At 42.8% G+C, this 24292-nt stretch overlaps 1 protein-coding gene and 1 long non-coding RNA gene across 4 annotated transcripts in view; one reads left to right on the top strand and one right to left on the bottom strand.

Moving 5' to 3' along the window:
* Positions 1-24292, top strand: part of LOC137374614 (collagen alpha-1(VIII) chain-like) — a 242456-nt gene that overhangs the window by 52904 nt on the left and 165260 nt on the right. The window lies entirely within an intron of this gene.
* On the bottom strand, positions 3427-24144 carry LOC137374207 (uncharacterized). 2 transcript variants are annotated; one of them, XR_010975771.1, is made up of 4 exons: positions 23991-24144; positions 9304-9350; positions 5542-5767; positions 3427-5003 (listed from the first exon to the last, which is right to left on the bottom strand). It is a non-coding gene; the product is annotated as an uncharacterized lncRNA (long non-coding RNA). The 2 variants fall into 2 exon arrangements; XR_010975772.1 differs by lacking the exon at positions 9304-9350.

The following is a 24292-nucleotide window of genomic DNA, read 5'->3' as shown; positions in this document are numbered from 1 at the left end:
AAATTAAGTTTTACAAGTGTGGAGTCTCCATCCTGCAGATTTTAATTTATTGTTGGAGACTTCAAAAAAATAAAAAAAAATTCTAAATTACACTTCCTGGTTTAGAAACTACAGCCCCGATTTTGACTGGGTACGGTTTCAGAGCTGGTAGGTACGGTGGGGGAGTAATGCTTGGGAAATCTGGAAGGGTGGATTTCCCTGAGTGGGGTGTGGAGCTTTAACTCCATAGTGTGCATTTTTTTTAAAACAGAGAACCCACCCAGAAGCCAGCCAAATTGACAGGGTTGGCTGCTGTTGGGTGGGAAAGTTCACCAGAAAAAGCTGCAACCAACTGTCAGGTATATTTTCTGGTTGTTGGGGTAGAGATCACAGGTGAGGGACAAGAAGGTGGGTAGAGAGTGCTTGGGGAGTTCAAAGTTGATCACGGGGTGGCTGAGGGAAGTTTGCGGGACATTAGAAGGAGACTGGAGGAGGTTTGGAGATTTGGAGGTTGAAGAGAGATTGGAGGAAGAGAGACAGGCATTGGAGATCTTGAGGGAGATCGGTGGTTGGTGATAGGATGGTTGGGGATTTTGTAGGCGACCGGTGCTGGAGGTGGAGTGTTGGGGGAAGATTGTGGCATTGAGGACTGTATACACAAGTAAGCTCAATGAGGCTGTAGGAAACACCCCTGCTCCCCCTGACCCACAAGCAGTGCTGTAAAGGTATCTACCTGTTGTCCTTCTCATCTCCTTTGACCTGCTGGGCTTTAGGCCATAGGAAACCGAGCCAACAGGGGTTTAACATAGAAACACTGTAAAAATAAAAACATTCAGCTTCCTTAAATGGTTTGAACCAACAACCCACCTCCTGAGAATGGATTAGTTGCTCACCCCTCATCCCACCTCCATTACGAGGGTTCAAGATTCAGATTCTTATAATTTTAACCTCCCACCCAATTGAAACGCACTCATTTTTTGGGGGGAGGTGTTAAAATGAGTTCCTGCATGTCGCAGTAAAAATTCTTCAGTCTGATTGGTTAAGGAGATACACAGTTGCTCGGCCTGTTCAGGCAAGTCCCAAATCCCCTGTCGAGGGTGCTGAGTGCATTTGGATTTCTAATAACCACAAGTTCTAGTGTGAAATCCCACGGAGAGTCTGTGGGCAAGTGTTAGTGTAATGAATGGCAAACATTGGTCATTCGATGCTGACCACAAAGTAAATGCCATTAATTTTAAAACAAATGTCAGATCTTTCACTTCAAATATAAATGTTGTTTCTCAACAGTTTTGCGGTTTGGCTGCAGATGATTGCTGTGACCATGTTATTCCTGTGCATGGGAATTGTTTAATTAGCACAATGAGGTCTTGGGTACAATGCATCGCATGTTATATTTGTTAGATGATGCATTAAATCTGTCCATAGCAGAACAAAAATCAATTATCATACTTCTCTTATTGGCTCAAGTAAGCACCTAAGCCCACTGATTCACTGCTATATAGATTAGTAAAGATCTCACAGGAAAATATATGAACGGCTGCAATTTCAACAGTCGCATTACTAGATTTATATTTGTCAAAGTGGTTTTAGCTGCTATTTATATTTCTTACAGAACTGACTACCTGAACTATTTGACCCTGAACTGAGCTTCCAACCCCATATTCTCTCCATCATGAAGAGTCTACTCCCACCTCTGCCCCACCGTCTGCTGCCAAAACCGTCATCCACGCCATTGTTCATAGACTCGACTATTTTCACGTTCTCATGGCTGGCCTTCTATCCTCCACATTCCATAAATTTCAGCTCATACAAAGCTTTTCTATCAATTGCCTACCCTGCAGTGCTATCACTGACCTACATAAGCTACTAGTCTCCCACCACCTTGAATTAAAATTCTCATCCTCATGTTCAAATCCCTTCATGGCCTAGCCCCCTACCTATCCCTGTAACCTCTTCCAGCCCTACAACCCTCTGAGAACTCTGTATTCCTCCAACTTTGGCATCTTGCACTTTCCCCAATTCCTTGGCCTCTTATTGGCAGCTATGCCTTCAGCCATCTCGGCCTAAGCTCTGGAATTCCCTCCCCAAACCTCTTCACCATCCTCTCGTCCTTTAAGACTTACCTTAAAACCTAAGGTTTGAGTCATACCATTTAATAACTCCTTCTTCGGCTTGGTGTTGATTTTCTCTAATTCTGTGAAGTGCCCTGGGGCATTTTTCTACATTAAAGTCGCTGTATAAGTGCATGTGTTTTTACATTCTTGGGAAGTGTGCATCACTGGCTTGGCCAGTTTAATTTCCATCCCTAATTACCCTTGAGAAGGTGATGGTGGCCCTTATTTTTGAACTGCTGCAGTCTGTGTGGTGGAAGTACTCCCGCAGTGCTGTCAGAGCGGTGTGTGTCTTGGAGCAAAAAAGGCTGCTTGACTGAAAGACAAGAATCATCTAATTGGGTAATAGTCTATTTATTTTCCAATTGCCTTAGGAAGGTATCCATGAGGATAGATGTATTGGTCAATCAACGGCGAGAATGTAGGAGTACATCAGATGGTTGGAAGCAGCAGGTCATGTGATGAAACTCCAAGAATTTGCCCAACCAGTATTGGCAATCTTGCTGTTATGTTATTAATGATTTTCTGAGTCCAGCACAACCTGTCCTCACTTAACATATAAATAGTGACAGTTACAGTAGGGAACCCAGACAGATTTCCTCCTCTCCTCCCCATTCCCCAAGGGCAGCAGAACAGATAATCCCACTTTTATCCAGCTGCTGACTCAGCATTTGTGATACATCCTTTTTCTCTACACAGTGCATTTGCCAGAGTTTTCACTCCTTAAATGTTTCATTGCAAATAAGTTGTGATTTATTATTATTTAAATAAAACTTCAGCATTAAGAGTGGCGCAGTGGTTAGCACTGCAGCCTCACAGCTCCAGTGACCCAGGATCAGTTCTGGGTACTGCCTGTGTGGAGTTTGCAAGTTCTCCCTGTGACTGCGTGGGTTTCCGCTGGGTGCTCCGGTTTCCTCCCACAGCCAAAGACTTGCAGGTTGATAGGTAAATTGGCCATTATAAATTGCCCCTCGTGTAGGTAGGTGGTAAGAGAATTGAGGGAAGGTGGGGATGTGGTGGGGAATATGGAATTAACGTAGGGTGAGTATAAATGGGTGGTTGATGGTTGGCACAGACTTGGTGGGCCAAAGGGCCTGTTTCAGTGCTGTATCTCTCTATGAACTCTCTCTCTCTCCATCTCTCTATTAAATAAATTCACAGAGTTATTCACAGCTGCAGATGCTAGACCAGTTGGGACTAGCCAGCTCTTACTATAGTGTTGAAATCCAATACACAAAGGATTGTCCAATTAAGAATTCTTACAGACTCAGCAGAATTAGTAAAATCCTGATTAATGTGGAACTAATTTCACAAAGAATGTTACTCTTGCATCAGGATTACAGTTTAATCAGGATTTCTACAGACACAATATAAAAAATAGTTGTACCTTGGCCCCTAAAGCATGTTAGTATGAATGTTGTGTTCGGGGTTGTTTTGTATGTGATACTAGAATGCATAACAATGGGGAACAGCTCTAACAACTGACCTCTGTTACTTACTGGGAACGCAACGAGATAGAAATTTATCTGAGACCACTTTTGGGCCTAGAATCAGCCCTGTGCAGGCTGTGCATGCCCAACTGGGTGGCCTGCGGCCAGCCTGAAATTGGGTCTCAGGTCTCAGTTCAGTAATTTAGATGAGCTGCCGGCACTTGTTACATCTCTACAGTCAGCTCGTCCTTTTCAGCAGATAAAATTCAAGCAGCCCTCAGATAAGTGCTGAAATGGCGAGGACAGTGAGAAAAGCACTAATTGCGGCTGCCAGGAGTCTGTGGAGCCGGCAGGAGCAGTCCTGACTCCGAATGAATTTTTTCAAAAAATTATGCTTACCTTTTTGGTTCCTAGGCCACATCAATGCCTCATAAACACAAACAGAGCAGGCTCAGTGCCTCAGGGCAGCCCAATTTCTTGAGGATTTTTCTTCAGTTGGACATTTTAAAGTAGGATTAAGTCTATTAGGCCGAAAAGACCTCGCATTACTTCATGAAAGTTACACTGTTTCTGTGTTCTGACTATGGCATCAGTAGGCTGGCAAGTAACAATCACAACTTTTATCAAGGTCACATACGATTTCTTTGACTTTACAAAATGATTGAGCAGCACAAGTTGTCATTCTCAGTCACTTTTATGACGTACTAGGAGATCACAATCCTCATGCTGCGATTATGTAAGCAGTATATATGCTAAGACTACTGGGCCAGCGAAACACATTTAGAAATTTTAGGGTCGGTCCAAAGTTTTCTCTTTTGTTTAGAAGTACCATGATTTCATAATAGTCATGATAGCGTATCAGGAAATGAACTCATTTCGAAATTGCACTGTACATACTTGCAGCAAATCGCCATATCTCCAACTTCACAAAACATTAACAGATGTATCGAAAATGATTGTGTTCAAAATACTTTTGCAGCTTTTGATTGAGCAAACACATCAAAAACATCTAATGAGGGTACTAGTAATGAATCAATAATTAAACAGGAGCCTACATTTTACAAATCTGCTTTCTGAAGATTATCTGCCAAGTTTCAATAGTGTGCTCTAATCATGTGCACTATTATTTTGAGCTGAAATACCACTATAATTCTCAAACAATGAAAACTCTGGAGATTAAGAAGTCTTTTTTTTTCTTTTTGCTGATTTTATCTCTTTTCCTGAAGATATTTACTACATGCTGGAGTACGACTCCATGGTGTTATGCTCAATGACCTTTCTTTACGTCTGAGCCTCAGCAGTGTGTTTCAGACGTTATTCAACCACAGAGAGCTGTTCAGTGGAGCCCAATCTCATCCTCACCAATGTCCACACATGCATACTGGTGTAAGCAGTCCCTGGGCAGCAATCAGACTGAGGCGTTTCTGTTCCCCTAGACCCAGTTGTGCTCTTCCTGTCACCCTGGCTGAAGCGAGCTATAGCACTGCAAAAAAATCATTTTTAAAAGATCAGCAAGGAAATATTGTGTCAATGAATTAAAATGTTTATATCCACCGCTGCATGTTTCTAATGCCTGTGCTATTGATAGTTACAGAGCCGAAGTTAACTACTTTCCAATGAGATGAAGGGACAATCAGAGGAAGAATCCCCCAGTGGCTAGCACCGCAGCCTCACAGCTCCAGCGACCCGAGTTCGGTTCTGGGTACTGCCTGTGCAGAGTTTGCAAGTTCTCCCTGTGACCTCCGGGTGCTCCGGCTTCCTCCCACATGCCAAAAACTTGCGGGTTGATTGGTAAATTGGCCATTGTAAAAATTGCCCCTAGTGTAGGTAGGTGGTAGGAGAATTGAGGGAAGGTGGGGATGCGAGAGGGAAAAAATGGGATTGTTGTAGGATTAGTATAAATGGGTGGTTGATGGTTAGCGTGGACTCGGTGGGCCGAAGCGTGCTGCATCTCTCTATAAATCTCACAAATTTCCTAGTTGCATACAGGGAAACCATCTGCTTTTGGCACAGGTAGTTACCTTTATGGGAGGTGTAGTCTCAAGCAAAAATCAGTGCCATTCCTACGATTGGTGTTACCAGTCTTATTGCTGTTGTAGTAATTCCAGCAACTGCATACTGTGGGTAGGTGTTCTTACTTCTTTTCCTGGTTAATATGTATGTAGTGACCAGTTAAAAAGCAGCATTGGCAGAAGATTGGAAGTTGACTGCACTTTTGACCATTAAAGTATGTGACATTAGGGAGCCCTAATGCAAGAAGAAAGTGATTACATTAAAATGGAGATTAGGTTGATAGAAACTGCATCACTGTAGTTGACTCCCCATAGTTTTTACAAATTACCAGTTTAATTGAATAGTCCCCAGACCTGAGTTTATCTTGGCAGCATTAATGAAACGTTGAAATTGAAATAATTTTACGTAGATTAGCCAAGATGGTCAGATACATTTTAAGCAACATTTTAATAGTCATGAAATTGTTGAGATTTGAAAATACTAATGGAACAAATATCACATTGTAACAAACATTATGATGATAATTAAAGCAATTACTGAGTAAAGTTGAAGAGTACTTATTGAAATGTCTTGTTGGAAATAATGTAATTCCAATTATAAAATTGCCCCATTCTGCAAAATAGGAACGAATGAGAAAACGGCCTGATCAAGGCAAAATCCCAACAGCCTGATTTTTAAGAACATCAACAGAGAGTTCTGCTGGTTTCAGTTCACTGTTCATGGTCTCACAATCACAAACCATTTTCAGCAGTACAGATGTGTTACTAGCTTTAACGTCTGACTGGAATAGACTCAGCAATGAACTGTTCTGGTGCAGTATTCTGCCTGTGCTGTAAAAGAGATGTGTCCATAAGGCTAGGAGGCAGTGCATGACTGAAACAGATCAGAAAATAGCACAATCAGCAAGAGCAAAGGATAGCTGCACGTGGAGTTGCATCAGAATGAACGAATTTGATTAGTGGAATGCCTTAAGAGTTCATGCTAAGAGTGCTAGGTGTGCTACGTCCAGTTGTGAATGGCAGCGGACAATTAAACAACTAACCGGAGGAGGAAGCTCCACAAACATCAATGACAGGAGAGCCGAGCACGTCAGTGTATGTGCAAAATCATTGAAGGTGGCAGGACAAGTTGAGAGAGCAGTTAATAAAGCATACTGCATCCTAGGCTTTATCAATAGGGCCATAGAGTACAAAAGCAAGGAAGTTATGTTAAACATGTAGAAAACACTGGTTCAGCCTCAACTTTTTTTTTATTCATTCATGGGATGTGGACGTCACTGGCTGTGCCAGCATTTATTGCCCATCCCTAATTGCCCTTGAGAAGGTGGTGGTGAGTTGCCTTCTTGAACCGCTGCAGTCCATGTGGGATAGGTACACCCACAGTGCTGTTAGGAAGGGAGTTCCAGGATTTTGACCCAGCGACAGTGAAGGAACGGCAATATAGTTCCAAGTCAGGATGGTGTGTGACTTGGAGGGGAACTTGCAGGTGGTGGTGTTCCCATGCATTTGCTGCCCTTGTCCTTCTAGTTGGTAGAGGTCACGGGTTTGGAAGGTTCGGTCTAAGGCGCCTTGGTGCATTGCTGCGGTGTATCTTGTAGATGGTACACACTGCTGCCACTGTGTGTCGGTGGTGGAGGGAGTGAATGTTTGTAGATGGGGTGCCAATCAAGCGGGCTGCTTTGTCCTGGATGGTGTCGAGCTTCTTGAGTGTTGTTGGAGCTGCACCCATCCAGGCAAGTGGAGAGTATTCCATTACACTCCTGTCTTGTTCCTTGTAGATGGTGGACAGGCTTTGGGGAGTCAGGAGGTGAGTTACTCGATGCAGAATTCCTAGCCTCTGACCTGCTCTTGTAGCCACAGTATTTATATGGCTAATCCAGTTCAGTTTCTGGTCAATGGTAGCCCCTAGGATGTTGATAGTGGGGGATTCAGCAATGGTAATGCCAATGAATGTCAAGGGGAGATGGTTAGATTCTCTCTTGTTGGAGATGGCCATTGCCTGGCACTTGTGTGGCGTGAATGTTACTTGCCACTTATCAGCTCAAGCCTGGATATTGTCCAGGATTGCTGCATTTCTACATGGACTGCTTCAGTATCTGAGGAGTATTGCATCCGGTTCTGAGCACCACACTTTAGGAAAGATGTGAAGGCATTAGTGAGGGTGCAGAAAAGATTCATGAGAATAGTTCCAGTGATGAGGAACTTTAATTACATGGATTGATTGGAGAAGTTGGGACTCTTTTCCTTGAAGAGAAGTTTGAGAGAAGATTTGATAGAGGTATTCAAAATCATGAGGGGTTTGGACAGAGGAGATAGGGAGAAACTATTCTCATTGGTGGAAGGATCGAGAACCAGAGGGCACTGACTTAAGGTAACTGGCAAAAGAAGCAACAGCGACGTGAGGAAAAACTTTTTAACGCAGCGAGTGGTTAGGATCTGGAATGCACTGCCTGAGATTGTGGTGGAGGCAGATTCAATCAAGGCATTCAAGAGGAAATTGAATTATTAACTGAAAATGAAGAATGTGCAGGATAAGGGAGTGGCACTAGGTTTGATTTTGATTTGGAGATACAGCACTGAAACAGGCCCTTCGGCCCACTGAGTCTGTGCCGACCATTCACCACCCATTTATACTAACCCTACACTAATCCCATATTCCTACCACATCCTCACCTGTCTCACCTCATAGGTCCCAGGAGCAATGGTGAGCTTGTGCAGAACATAGGTTCAGTCTTGTCTGCAGAACTGTTTACAGTGCTGGTCATTATTCTATAGGGAACATATGCTGTCTTTGGAGAGGTTAAAGTTGTACTGAGAATTAGGCAGTTGAGGAGAGACTAAGGACTCTGAGAATGTTTACATTGGAGAAAAGAAGGCTGAAGGGAGAACTTATAAATTTTTCAAGATTCTAAAGAGTATATGAACTCCAATAAAATTACTTGACATAACCACAATCTCTGTAACTAGGCAGCACAGACACAAGGTCAGAAGAGAGAAGCTGAACAAGCAGTTTAAACATTAACTACCTCACATAGGCTGTAGTGAATATGTCTAACAGATGCCCGGGGAGACAGTAGAAGTAGAAAGTGTTGGCAAATAGTGTGCTGAGTAGTTTTTTTGGGTGAAAGAGAAAACAGCAACTTACATTTGCATAGTGTATCCCATACAAAGAGGAATGTCTCAGAATATTTTACAGGCTGTGAACAATCAGTAGATTAAAGAGATAAAAAGTGATGATTCTGCAACCCCGTGCTCCCACCAGAAAATTTACTAACATGGAGTGTGGGTCAGAGAATTGAGGCTACAATGTTGTAGCCTTTTCCCTGTGAGCATAGATTCCCCACTGGCAGTGTGCGACCATGCCATCACTCCTAAAATATGGTGTGATAGTTGGACTGGAAGGGACTTTCCCAGTCCTAATTTTCCTATATTCCTGTGTAAAAAATATATGTTTATACCTCAAACATGTTGCAGGATTTTCCTTAAATCAATTTGCATGCAGGTACTTCTGAATGCATTTCGATAAAATATTTAGCTTGGCATAGTATTAACTTATAAAGGTGTTTTAAAAGGTGCTAAATTATTGTAGTCAGCAACAGTATGTGCCTTGATGCCATTTGATTTTATTTGTGGAAACATTCTAAAATGGATCTATTTCTGTTTTTCATGAGTTTTGCATTTTCAGGGTAAGCGATTCTTGCAAAATGGAACAATTTTCCTTTCTATCCAGTCAGGTATAGTGAGGCCACATTCAAAGTAAAATTCTCTTACATTCTGCTCCAGAATACAGTGAATCCTCCTTGTTGTGTACCGAGAGGCTGTGTGGGTAAATAATAGTCTGGTTTTGAGGAAAAAATAACACTCACCATTCATTATTGTATTGTCCAGCATGATAACACAAAAAAGTTACACCAAGGTAAATATTTTCACCAACACAAAAGTAAGACATAATCAAAATTCACCTGCATATGAATTCAACAGGATTAACCATCAAACCTTATACAGATGAGATTTATTTTTCTTGGCTTCATACAGGCAACAGTGAAAAGTGGTGAGTGAAGAAACAGAATGGAAAATTAAATAATCATTTATGTTTCTTTTTAGAAATAGTCATGAAACAGAGTGCCAATGCTAAGATTAATTGCTGGGCACAAAATCCCAAACACTGACAATTTAAACTCGCCAAAGGAATTTTGTGCATTGTTGCGAAGAAAGTTAACAAAGTACCTAAAGCTAACAGAAATCAAGAAAACTGATAAATCGCCTCTTTCAAATCGCCAGGGGAAAGCAACAAATTTAATAACAAAAGATGTAGTTTGAAAGACTGCCATAATCAAAGAGAAAAAAATGTTGATCTGCAAAATATTGGATATGTCAGAACTATTGCACCTCATGGAACAGCCTGTCATCTTATTTCACTCGCTCTGCTAAATTTAACATTATTTCTTGTAACTGCACCTCGAATACTTCATGTGCTGTAACTTCAGCTGTTGCTACTATATTTTGCATAACACACATTGCAGTATGCATGATGAAAGTTCCTTAGAGCATAGGTAAATACTTTTGCCCCCAAGTTCAGCACAATCTTCCTTCATGGCTTAAATGTTTTGCCAAATTGCTTTGCTTTTCTCTCTTTCTCTCTCTCTCTCTCTCCATTAATGTATGGAGTCAAATTGAATGATGCAAGATATTAAAGAACAAAGGGCTTTTATTTAAACATGTTAAGTTTGGATACTAGAAACAGACAGTGTGATTTAACCTCAATGGTTCTTCAGTTTTTCCATTTCATCAACAAAAATATTGTTTCGTTCTTCTTTGCAAGCAGTGCAAATTTTGTTTTTGATGATATTTTATTTGGGTTAAACTCTGCACAAGTGGGGATATTGAATACAACTGGGTCAGGCTAAAGCACATTAGATCACCCTTTAATAATTTATGGATTTAATGATTATGCAGGAAGTACGTATTATGAACTAGTAGAAATCTGACTAAATCCTAAATGTTCTTCCAAAACAGAGTTTTCCTGACATAGTGAAAACCCAAGCTGTAAATAAATTCTGCTAATAACTCCAGTCTTAGAAGAACAGCCCTTTTACACTGTAGTTACATTTTCTATTTTCCATACTGGCCTTCCTCATGCCCTCTCCAAATGAGATTTCCAACCCAGTGTTCATTTGTGCCGAGCTGTGGGCAGTTTTGTGTTGAGGTTTATACTTACGAAGAACTGAAAGCTTAACTTTACTTCATATACAACTCTTACAGCTGGCAGACTGAGAGGATTTTCCTCTCAGCAGCCTGGGCTCAACTCAAACCCAGATTTGAGTATTATCCACTGGACCACCCACTACCCTACCGAACTATTCCTGAGTAGCGGTATGAAGCTTGCTGTATTTTTACTAAGGTTCAGATGACTAAAACATGGATGCTACTCAGATATCAATGGAATTATTTTGTTAATTATAACAAGAAGTGCATTTCCTGAAATTTAAGCAACAGATGTAATAAGGTTGAGACATTCCCGTGTGAAATTTCTTTTGGCAAATATTAAATTGTCATTTTCCTGTTTGACAGATTGCATTCATTAAAGAGGGTTTATAAGCCCTATTTTTATTACGGTTTTATTCATCCACAAGTATTAATTTAAATGGTAGAGTATGCGTGAGTGAAAGTTTTTATGGGTGCATTTTTTCTTACCAGGCTTTGGTTCATATTAAGGTAAGGAATGATAGGACTGCAGAATTTCACATGATGCAGCCTTGGGCTCAGTACTAGGCATTAGGATCAGCATCGAACAAAAAGGTCATTTTTTTCTTACTTGTTTTGCCCTGACTTGTTCTTTATAAGGGGGAACTACTGCTGCACAATTAAATCAAAAAAAAGTGACGGAGAAAAATATTAAAATGGCTGATTTGTCCCTAAAAAGACAAATAATTTCAAGTACTTCACTCATTTTCTAATTAAGGGATGCATAGGTTCCCCAGAGTGCTCCTGATTGTAATATATGCTAGTCTGTGCTCTGCAGTCAAAGCTGCTCACTGAAAATTTGCCTTCTGTACATTCCTTGCACGGAGGTAGGAGGAATATAAAATGTTTTGATATGTCCTGGTACACAGCATGAGTTTAAACACAAGGCAAGCTGGATAGGCTTTTCTCAGTTTTCCTTTATCTTTTTTTAGTTCTATGCTCTGTCATCTTAACCTAAATTGTTGGAGTCTTAGGTAGATTTTCCTCTGAATCTGTTTTCAGGCCCAGACACAATCACACTGAAAGGCCTGAAGCCAGCCCAAAATTAATCCTCAGGTCTCCTTAGCATTTTGTGAGGGAGTGTTGCACTTCCTGGGAAGTGCAGAAATTCTAAAAGCACTTACTTTTAGTTGGTGGTGTAAATCCCATTGAAGAACTAACATATGCAAGGAGCCTAATGAGCTGGGACAAATAAAAAAATGGGCCCAGCAAATTTATCAGGGGGCTAAATGCCTGCTCAGATTGATTTCAGTTCAATCCACTGCTAAATTGGTATGCATTAGCCTGACTCCAACCCTGTCCCTGGCAAATGTCTGATGCTGAACCAGACTGTTGGGTGTCATATTTGACCCCAAGATGAGCTTCCAATTTCATATCTGTGCCACCACTAAGACTGCCTATTTCCACCTCCATAACATTGCCCAACTCCATCCCTGCCTCAGCTCATCCGTGCCTTTGTTACCTTTAGACCCTCCGTAAACTTGAGGTCATTCCAAAACTCTGCTGTCTTTGTCCTAACATGCACCAAGTCCCCTTCACCCATTATCTATGTTTCCTCTAAATTTTCTTTATGCTGGTTGAGCTACAAACTCTTCTGGGCACTACTTTTTGTGCATGGGCAACTTACATTTTAAAAGTAATTGAATTTGACAATATTGTGAGTGGCCTATTAACTTCAATGCGTGGGCTGTACATGTGTGCACCTTAAAGCAAACATTGCTCTCCTCTCACTGGTCTCATTCTCCGTCTCCTCTAAGGTTCCATTCCATCTCCCCCTCTCACTGGTCACAGTGCATCCCTCCTATAACAGGTCACATTATACTTCTAATCTCACACATTCCAGTGGTAATGCCATTGAATGTCAAGGGGAGATGGTTAGATTCTCTCTGTTGGAGATGATCATTGCATGGCACTTGTGTGGTGCGAATGTTACTTGCCACTTATTAGCCCAAGCCTGAATGTTGTCCACGTCTTGCTGTATATGGACACAGACTGCTTCAGTATCTGAGGAGTTGTGAATGGTATTGAACACTGAACAATCATCAGCAAACATCCCCACTTCTGACCTTATGATGGAGGGAAGGGCATCGATGAAGCAGCTGAAGATGGTTATGCCTAGGACATTACCCTGAGGAACACCTGCAGCAATGTTCTGGGGCTCAGATTTTTGGCTTCCAACAACCACAACCATTTTCCTTTGTGCTAGGTATGACTCCAACCAGTGGGGCATTTTCCTCATTGACTCCAGTTTTGCTAGGGCTCCTTGATGCCATACTCGGTCAAATGCTGCCTTGATGTCAAGGGCAGTCACTCTCACCTCACCTCTTGAGTTCAACTCTTGTGTCCATGTTTGAACCAAGGCTGTAATGAGGGCAGGAGCTGAGTGGCCCTGGTGGAACCCAAACTGAGCATTGGTGAGCAGGTTATTCCTGTTTAAGTACCGCTTGATAGCATAGTCGATGACACCTTCCGTCATTTTGCTGAAGATCGAGAGTAGACAGATGGGGCAATAATTGGCCGGATTGGATTTGTCCTGCTTTTTGTGGACTGAACATACCTAGGCAATCTTCCACTTTGCCGGGTAGGTGCCAGTTTTGTAGGTGTACTGGAACAGCTTGGCTAGGGCTGCAGTTAGTTCTGGAGCACAATTCTTCAGTACTACTGCTGGGATATTGTCAGGACTCATAGCCTTTGCAGTATCCAGTGCCTTCAGCCGTTTCTTGATATCATGAGGAGTGAATCAAATTGACTGAAGACTGGCAGCTGCGATGCTGGGGGCCTCAGGAGGAAGCCAAGATAGATCATCCTCTCAGCACCTCTGGCTGAAGATGATTGTAAATGCATCAGACTTGTCTTTTGCACTGGCATAGTGGGTTCTCCCATCATTAAGGATGTGGATGATTGTGGCACCTCCTCATCTGGTTAATTGTTTAATTGTCCACCATCATTGGCGACTGAATGTGCAGGACTGCAGAGCTTTGATATGATCTGTTGGTTGTGGGATCGCTTTGCTCTATCTATCACATGCTGCTTCTGCTGTTTAGCATTCATGTAGTCCTGTGTTGTATCTTCACCAGATTGGCACCTCATTTTCAGGCATGCCTGGAGCTGCTCCTGGCATGCTCTCCTGCACTCCTTCGTGAACTAGGGTTGATCCCTTGGCCTGATATAACAGTAGAGTGAGGGATATGCTGGGCAATGTTCTGGGGCTCAGATGTTTGGCCTCCAAAAACCACAACCATCGTCCTTTGTACTAGGTATGACTCCAACCATTGTGGTTGAATATAATTCTGCTGCTACTGATGGCATGCAATGCCTCATGGATGCCCAGTTTTGTGATGCTGGATCTGAGCTTATTCCTTTTAGCACGGTGGCCAATCCTACCAATAATGTCATGGACAGATGCATCTGCAGCAAGTAGATTGGTGAGAGCAAGGTCAAGCATATGTTTTTCCTCTTGTTGATTCCCTTGCCACCTGCCACCTGGCGGATAGGTCCTTCACACTTGTCCAGCTTGGTCAGTACTTGTGCTACCGAGCCACTCTTGGTGATGGGCATTGAAATGCCCCATTCAGAGTACATTCTGTGCCCTTGCTACCTTCAGTGCTTCTTCCAAGTGGTGTCAACATGGAGGAGCACTAATTCATCAGCTGAGGGAGGGGGTAGGTGGTAATCAGCAGGAGGTTTCCTTGCCCATGTTTGATCTGATGCCATGAGATTTCATGGGGTCTGGAATCTTCTCACACACGTCCCATTCTCCCTCTCCTCACTCATCCCATTCTCCCTCTCCTCACTCATCCCATTCTCCCTCTCCTCACTCATCCCATTCTCCCTCTCCTCACACGTCCCATTCTCCCTCCCCTCACACGTCCCATTCTCTCTCTCCTCACACGTCCCATTCTTCCTCTCCTCACATGTCCCAGTCTTCCTCTCCTCACACGTCCCATTCTTCCTCTCCTCACACGCGTCCCATTCTCCCTCTTCTCACACATGTCCCATTCTCCTTCTCCTCACATGCGTCCCATTCTCCCTCTCCTCACATGCGTCCCATTCTCCCTCTCCTCACATGCGTCCCATTCTTCCTCTCCTCACATGTCGCATTCTTCCTCTCCTCACACGTGTCCAATTCTCCCTCTCCTCACACGTGTCCCATTCTTCCTCTCCTCTATCATGTCCAGCTTTCCCTCTCCTCATACATTCCCATTCTCCATCTCCTCACTCATCCCATTCTCCCTCTCCTCAAACACGTCCCATTCTCCCTCTCCTCACATGTGTCCTATTCTCCCTCTCCTCACACACGTCCCATTCTCCTTCTCCTCACACACGTCCCATTCTCCTTCTCCTCACTCATCCCATTCTCCCTCTCCTTAAACAGGTCCCATTCTCCCTCTCCTCACACACGTCCCATTCTCCTTCTCCTCAAATGCATCCCATTCTCCCTCTCCTCACATGCGTCCCATTCTTCCTCTCCTCACACGTCGCATTCTTCCTCTCCTCACACGTGTCCAATTCTCCCTCTCCTCACACGTGTCCCATTCTTCCTCTCCTCACACACGTCCAATTTTCCCTCTCCTCATACATTCCCATTCTCTGTCTCCTCACTCATCCCATTCTCCCTCTCCTCACACACGTCCCATTCTCCCTCTCCTCACACGTGTCCTATTCTCCCTCTCCTCACACACGTCCCATTCTCCCACTCCTCACACATGTCCCATTCTCCCTCTCCTCACACATGTCCCATTCTCCCTCTCCTCATGCATTCCCATTCTCCCTCTCCTCTCACTGGTCCCATGCTGCCTCTCCTCACTTGTCTCATTCTCCCTCTCCTGACAAGTCCCATTTTGTTTCTGCACCCACTGGTTCCATTCTCCATCTCCTCACACATCTCACTCTACATTTACTCTCACATGTCCCATCTAACTCTCCACTCACTGGTTGCCTTCACTCTGTCCTCACACATCCCATTCTATCCCTCTTCACATCCATCCCACTCTACCTCTCCTCAGACATCCCACAGCTGGATTGTTAGCTCCCCTTTCCCAATACTACAGCTCACACATTCAGGAGAATAGATGAAATGCAAAGGAGTGGGGCAGGTGCACACAGATTGAATATCTGGTTTTAGATCATCAATAGCCTTAAAAATGTATCCATCTCACCAAACAGTAAAATAAAGTTTATAGAATCTGGACTCTCATCCATTATCCAAAAGAAGCTTCATTTAGTGGTTTCCAGGCTGGTATGTGTGGCTTAATGTTAGGTGTTCATTGACCATGCTTCATATATATGGTCAATAACCTAATCTGCATCAGATACTTACTTGGCAAAAGTATTAGGTGCTCATTGAGACTAAATCCATAAATAAACTTCATCCCAGACAGTGTGTGCTTATCTGATTTGTGCCCACTGGGTGTGTGGCCTTTTGTTGCTGAGGGACTTTCTGCTTCAAGTTGAGTCATAGAGTGATTCAGCACCAAAACAGGCCCTTTGGCCCACTGAGTCTGTGCTGACCATCAACCACCCATTTATACTAATCCTACATTAATCCCATTTTCCCTCTCACATCCCCACCTTCCCTCAATTCTCCTACCACCTACCTACACTAGGGGCAATTTTCTTTTTTACAATGGCCAATTTACCTATCAACCTGGTAGTCTTTGGCATGTGGGAGGAAACCAGAGCACCCAGAGGAAACCCACACAGTCACAGGGAGAACTTGCAAACTCTGCACAGACAGTACCCAGAACTGAACCTGGGTCGCTGGAGCTATGAGGCTGCACTGCTAACCACTGTGCCACTCTGAGTCCTGAGGTAGTGAGATCTGCTGAAAGGGAAGCACTCCCGGAACTGACTGTAATCCAGGGCTGGAAACAAGAAGACCCTGGGGCACAATCACTTAGAGCTGGCTCAGCCCCTGCCCTTACAGCTCGACCAGCTACTCGAGAATTTTCCCGAATCTCTCCCCCTCCCACAACCCTGAGTGCTCTCACCTGTGAAGCACCTTGCGATGTTTTACTATATTAAGGGTGTTAGATTAATACAAGTTGTGTTGTTGTTTCTGTTGTGGGATGATCTTAAGAATGGACCACTTTAAGAGCTGTAAGTGAAGGTCATCAGAGGAAGTGATGTTACGTCACACATGACTAAAGAGTTGTGGGTATATCCCAACTGAGTGAGATGTGTTTACATGTGATTTGTGCAGTATATATGTTCTAGTTAAGTTATATTAAAACCCACATTTTCTTTGGATATTACTTGTAGTCCTGTGAGTCTTACAATAGTTTACATAGCAAAAGAACAAGTAACATTATATGGTGACAGCGGTGGGATGTATTTTTTGAAGACCTCCAAATATTACATCATGGCAAGATTTGATTTTTTTCTGAAGAACACACTAAAAGAGAACAAGGAACAGCAGGTTGCCTACCTGGAGTGGCTGAAGATTCTGGAGAGCAGCTGGCAGGAGACCCCATACAGTGCAGCAAGCTCAGACCACACACAGGACCTCAGAGGTGTTGAAACTCTGAGTACAGCAAGCAAACTGTCAGGGAATCAGAGCTTTTAACCAATCTGGCAGTAGGTTGAAAAATATGAAAACTTGTGGCCGATGCAATTAATGTTTTAGTTTTCCTTTTTTTTTGCTTTGTGTGTGGGCCCTAAGCCAACAAGAGAGGAGAGAACCCAACAGCGCCACTCGACGTCCAGCACAAAGTAAAAGGCTGGTTCTGGCAGCAGCCCGTACTGCAAGGTGCAGCTGGCTGCATGATAAAAAAAACTCTCTCTCTGTTTGAAAAACAGCTGTGAAAGCAAAGAACTGCTCTCTCTGTTTAAAAACATGATGTAGTCTCACTCTTAAAGGGTCTGGCCTGCAGAAAACAAATCTGTTTAAACAAGAAAAAAAGAAGTGTGCTTGTGAAAAAGAAAGCCCGTAAAAGTCCTATATTTATAAAAAGGCAGGATCATTAAGAAAATAGCTTTCCGATATCCAGTTATAGTTTGGAAGGCATCAGACAAAGCATCTGAATTTAAATTGCTTTGGCAGTGAATGTAACTGTGTTTCCTGGATCAAGAAGTGAGCAATCCAGAGAAATAAGCATCAAAATTAAGATTGCACTAGGCAGTGAGAGTCTGCAATAGATCAGGATTGTCAGCTGAGGATCAGAAGGACCCTAGCAATCTATGGACATTCCTAAAGCAGCAACTTAGGATCAAGATCAATTTCCGTGTACGTGACCCACCAGCAAAGGCAAGATGAGTCCATTGACCAGTTTGTTGCTAAGTGCTGAGAAAAGCTCAGCATTGTGACTTTGCAGATATCAAATTGTCAGAATGGATCATAGAGCTAGTAATCGCATCTACACCAATAGAGGCCTTTCAAAAAGACTTGCTAGAAAATAAGAAAGGGCACACCATAGATGCACTACTCAATAATGGAAGAAAATTTGAAGCCATCATGGCTGGGTGCCAATAGTTACAAGTGTTGGGGGCGGCTACGACAATTGGTGTGGTAACCAAAGGTCGGAGGTCTGCTAAGCTTTGTGGCAAATGTGGCCTGACTCACCCAATTCACTGTTGTCTGGCATATTAGGACCAGTGCAAAGCTTGTGGCATGTGAGGACATTGGGCAAGGCGGTGCAGAAAGCTGAACTCAGATACTGCATACAGGAATGGTGGCAGATCACATGCAGAGAGAAGGTCTGCAGGACAGGATGTCAAACGCAACAAAAGGTATACCAACACACAACAAAAGCTCAAGCTGTTACATCAGGTCAGCAGAAAGACAGATTGCCAGGAGGATGCAGATGCACTCATAAGAACAGTGAGCAAGCATTTTGCATAGTTAATTTGGATCAAATGTCAATGCTATCATGCAATCTGAGGCATTTGTCATGATCGTGATTATATGTTCACAGAAGAGTGGCAAGCATAAGCTCAGAGTAAAAATCGACACTGGAGCAAGTGTAAATATTCATCCCATCCGTATACTGAAGGACATGTACTTAAAGAAATAGGAATCTATGGTAAAACCCCACCACGGCTGACTGCCTACAATGAATCTCCAATCAAGTGCATTTAAATGATAACCTTGCAGTGCAGCTATGAGAGCTCCAAATGGCCTCCACAAATGTTTTATACTGTAGACACAACTGGACCAGGACTTCCAGTATGTCAAGATTTACAAATTGTTGCAATACATGAAGTCAGCACCGCACCGAAGATAGGACAAAATATCCATGTCGAGTGTATTCGGTCAGTCCATGTAAAGGATGACATAAAGGCTGGGAGTATTGACACGAAGAGGCGATATGTCTGGGAGTCTCGCCTCAGGCTTCAGTTCATTGCAGCAAGTACCCAGAGGCTAGAGGGGTTGCCGGTGATGGGTGAAGTTGCTAGCCATCATTTTTCCAAGCTTTCTAAACAAGAAGATGAAGGCATCGCATGACAGGCCATCAGGACCAGAATTAGCTTGATTGCAAGTAGGACAGATGGTCAGAGTCCTCAATTATGCATCGGGAACTTGGTATCCTGCAGAGGTGGCGAGGATATGCGACCAGCCCAGCTTGTACGAGGTCCAGACACCCAACGGTGTGATTCTCAGATGGAACCAAAGCCAACTCAGAGAACTGTATGACAACACTACATGTGACAACCCTGTGACATCGTGGACACATTCAAAGACAAAGTCTGAAGGTGAATGTACAGATGCTACGAGCGCAGAGAAAGAACATGCTAACCAGAGTTCCAAGTCACCACAGTCTCAGAGGAATCGTCAAGATGAGCTCAGCTCTGGGAAAAGGTTTACGACGACAAGATCGGGCCAAATAAGCAAAGCTCCTCTTCGTTTTAGAGAGTGTTAAATTTACTTACTTGTACACAATGTTTTGTTTTATTCATGTATAGTTAGTCTGAACCACATCTTGTATATTGTACACATGTTTTTATCTTTGTAAAAATGGGGGATGTTGTGGGACAACTTTAAGAGTGGACCACCTTAAGAGCTGTAAATGAAGGTCACCTGAGGAAGTGATGTCACGTCACACATGACCAGGGAGTTGTGAGTGTAGCCCGACAGAGTAAGATGTGTTTAGATGTGGCTCGTGCAGTAACTGATGGTATATATATATATGTTCTAGTTAAGTTATAATAAAATCCACATTTTCTTTGGATATTGCTTGTAGTCCTGTGAGTCTTACAATAGTAATTTTACAGTTTCTCACCTGAAAAACAAGCACAATGAATATCAGTTTCCTCTCCTTGGTTTCTAACATTAGTGTTATCAGAAATTGCACCCCTTAGCCAGAACAAATAATTGGCTTTAAAGAAACTTACTTACATATGACAAAGTACAAAGTTAACAAACAGAGTCAGTGAATTGCTGAATTGCATTATGAATGATATACAGGAACATAGGAAATAGGAGCAGGAGTAGGCTATTTGGCCCATTGAGCCTACTCCGCCATTCAAACAGAAGATGGCTGAACATCTACCTCTATACCATTTTTCCCCACGATCCCCATATCCCTTGATGTTATTAGTATCCAGAAATCTATCTATTTCTGTCTTGAACATACTCAATTATTGAGCTTCCACAGCCCTCTGGGGTAGAGAATTCCAAAGATTCACTGCCCGCAGAGTAAATTAATTCCTCCTCATGTTATGACCAAGGCGGAAGGCACTGTCTTTTCTAGTTCCACTTCTCCACAGGTCACCACATATATTTAAATGTTTACCCAGTTACCGATACAGTCAATCATATACTCTATTCTCTATCCCAGAATAAAATACACCGACCAAGTTTCTTTAATAAAAAACAAAATTATCAGTTTATTATAAAACAAGACTTATCCAGTAACAAAGTAAAGCATTAACACAAAGATTGAAATATGAAAGTTCCCTTTTTACGTTAGCCCCTCACGCACACACCGGTTAACTGAAAAATAAAGAAATCTTCTCTGCAAAGGACAAAAAAAAATAATTTAGCCAAATTCTTGCTAATTCTTGAAGAGAAAAAGCAAAGCTATGGAAGGATGTCAGTTGTCCCTTTTGGTCTACAGTTTGGCGTCCGAGTACACGTAGACGGGTCACTGGGATCTTTACTGGAGCGGTTCTTTTATGGTGGCATTGAGGATTAATCCAACAGGTCTTCCAGGAGTGTCTCAGGAGAAATTCTGCTTCAGTTTCTCTATTTCTTACACTTGATTTCCAGAGCTTCTCAAAGAGATAGAAAAGGATGTGTTGGTGGTGGCTGCTGTCTGGTAGACTTACCTCCAGCTGCTTTTAACTCAGTTCACACCCAAAATGAACCAAAACAATATCTCAGAAGTGAAACCAAACAGCAATCAGAACCTCCTGACCCTCATAAATCTTGACATGCCATATCTCTGTAAACATTTTCCCCACGTCACCAAGATTTCTGTTGTTTATTGAGCTTAAGGCATGTGACTCTCAGTAAAAGGTTGTTTTCAAATAAGACCTCTCAGTGGCCCTTATAAAAACAAGTCTATGGAGCCTTTTCAACAAAAACAAAGTCCAGCATCTATGAAATCTTCAACCTCCCAAAAAATGAATCCATTTCCAAAATTTAAACATGAATCCTCAAAAGATATTTAACAAAAAACAGAAGCAGTTTCATAACACTCATCTCAGTCATATATGGCCTTCCCCTTCTTCTGAGACTGTGTCCCCAGTTCTACACTCACCAGTCAGAGGAAACATTCTAGCCACATCTCCCCTGTCACGCCCTGTAAGAATTTTGTAAGTTATAGGATAGATGTACTTCTTATTTTGTCAGCAATACTCTCACTGTGCAATATTGCTGCTAATTGAGGGTGTCACTTCTTCGCTGCCTCCGGAGAATACTTGGCATCAGGTGGCAGGACCGTATCTCCACCACAGCAGTCCTTGAGGCAGCCAACATCCCCAGCTTATACACACTACTGAGTCAGCGGTGCTTGAGATGGCTTGGCCATGTGAGCTGCATGGAAGATGGCAGGATCCCCAAAGACACATTGTACAGCGAGCTCGCCACTGGTATCAGACCCACCGGCCGTCCATGTCTCCGCTTTAAAGACGTCTGCAAATGCGACATGAAGTCCTGTGACATTGATCACAAGTCGTGGGAGTCAGTTGCCAGCATTCGCCAGAGCTGGCGGGCAGCCATAAAGGCGGGGCTAAAGTGTGGCGAGTCGAAGAGACTTAGCAGTTGGCAGGAAAAAAGACAGAGGCGCAAGGGGAGAGCCAACTGTGTAACAGCCCCGACAAACAAATTTTTCTGCAGCACCTGTGGAAGAGCCTGTCACTCTAGAATTGGCCTTTATAGCCACTCCAGGCGCTGCTTCACAAACCACTGACCACCTCCAGGCGCTTACCCATTGTCTCTCGAGATAAGGAGGCCAAAGAATTGAGAGTATCACTGATTTACCAATTTATTTCACTTCTTGTTGTGGGGCTGTGGCGGGGGGTGTGGAGGCGGCACTGGACCCCACTTTCATCATCCTCCAACTAGGTGTTTCATGGGGAAAGCACACTATCCTTTGGACAGTATGTCCTGGATTCTCATTCAGGTGATGGGATGAAGGGCCATTTTTTGTGCTGATCCTAAAGATCTTGAGTGAAATAAATTCAGTTTTTATTGAGTGTGGTTTCATTGAACAAACTGCCTACATTTTGTCACTAGATAGGAAAATCTCACTCCAAAAGATCTGGTTGGTATGGGAAATGAAAAAACACACATGATTACAGTAAAGAATTTTTAAGGTTTCTGTTAAGACCCATTCATTGGTTGGCAGTGTAGAGTGAACTTTCATGATCCTACAACCCATGCTGATCAGGAATGTTTAATATTGATACTTGGTGATAAAGGGAGAAAGAGTGTTCAATCATCTAATGTGCACATTTCTAACCTTAATAAAAAAATTCCCCACAACTCCCAATAAATACCGATTAAAAATCCCTTCAAACACCAGAACTCTGGTATTCTCTCCCGAGACCTCCTTCTCTTCATTTAAGATCCTCATTAAAATACAGTTCATCGATCAAGCTTTTAATTGCCCCCTCCTAATCTAATCTTCTTTATCTCAATGCTGATCTTTGTCTGATTACGCTTCTGTGAAGTACCTTGGGGGATTGTTGTCTGTTAAAGGTGCTATATAAATGCAAGGACTTCCTGCGACATGAAGTCCTGTGACATTGATCACAAGTCGTGGGAGTCAGTTGCCAGTGATCACCAGAGCTGGCGGGCAGCCATAAAGGCGGGGCTAAAGTGTGGCGAGTCGAAGAGACTTAGCAGTTGGCAGGAAAAAAGATGGAAGCGCAAGGGGAGAGCCAACTGTGTAACAGCCCCGACAACCAATTTTATCTGTAGCACCTGTGGAAGAGTCTGTCACTCTAGAATTGGCCTTTATAGCCACTCCAGGCGCTGCTTCACAAACCACTGACCACCTCCAGGCGCTTACCCATTGTCTCTCGAGACAAAGAGGCCAAAGAAGATAAATGCAAGTCATTGTTGTTGACACAATATAGTGATGCTGCAATTGCTGCAGCATTCTTTAAATTATCTGTCTGTTGTGTGGGATTCTCTCTGATAGTCATGCAAGTCAAAACATGTAGCATTTTTAAAGTTTAGGGCATTTCCTTGCAAAAGGAGTACACTGGTTTATGTTACTACAACATTCCATCAGTCTGTGAAGCATACGAAACTAACCGATCCAGTAGCACTACTTACCAGGTGCCAAAATGATCCAACAAAAGGCAGTCTTATCCTACAACTGGATGAAACATTTATAAAAAGAATAGGAAAACAAAGCTTTAGAAAGCAGATTACTGACTTCAATCACTTACTTTCTCACTGCTTCTTCATCTGTAATATGAGAGATTTTACTTTTGAATGGTAGAAGCTGGTCAGCTAACTGCACTGTTTTTGTGAACCTACTCAAAAAGCTTTATAAAGTATAGTGTACACTTTCAGACCTCATCTTTTATTTACAACCCCCTTGTCTCCATGCAACCTTATTCAGCTGTGGAATGCTACTGGCTGCGAGGCAAAAACGACTATGTCAGGTTTGAACTCAGGACTAGCAGCTGCTACAGATCGCTATTCTTAACATTGATCCCACTGCTAATGACAATGAACAGCAATGTATCTAATTCTGGAAAATTGTTAAATTCCTTGTTAAAACCACGAGGTTGAAAATGCTAAAATCCTGAACACGTACCTGGAGTTTTATTGTTGTAATTAGGCGGCTCAGTGGTGCAGTGTGTGGTTTCCCAACACAGGGCGATAGATTCTGGTATTGTGCCACATACGTGCCTCCGAGTTAAACATTTCTCCAAAGGGAGGAAGAGCAAGTGAAAAGATCAGTCAACTCTGGACATTCCTCCTGGTATCTGGTGGCAGACTGGCATTAAGTTATAAATGCAAAATTGTTTCCTCATTCTCTATGAACTTGATGATGCTGAAATTCAAGCATGTCCTTTGATTTTTCCCCCCCACATTATGACACAATTTAATATGTTA

The sequence above is a fragment of the Heterodontus francisci genome, chromosome 10 (genome assembly GCF_036365525.1).
Source record: "Heterodontus francisci isolate sHetFra1 chromosome 10, sHetFra1.hap1, whole genome shotgun sequence".
Lineage (NCBI taxonomy): Eukaryota > Metazoa > Chordata > Chondrichthyes > Heterodontiformes > Heterodontidae > Heterodontus > Heterodontus francisci.
Note: the sequence above shows the minus strand (reverse complement) of the source record. Positions and strands in the feature narration are given on the sequence as shown.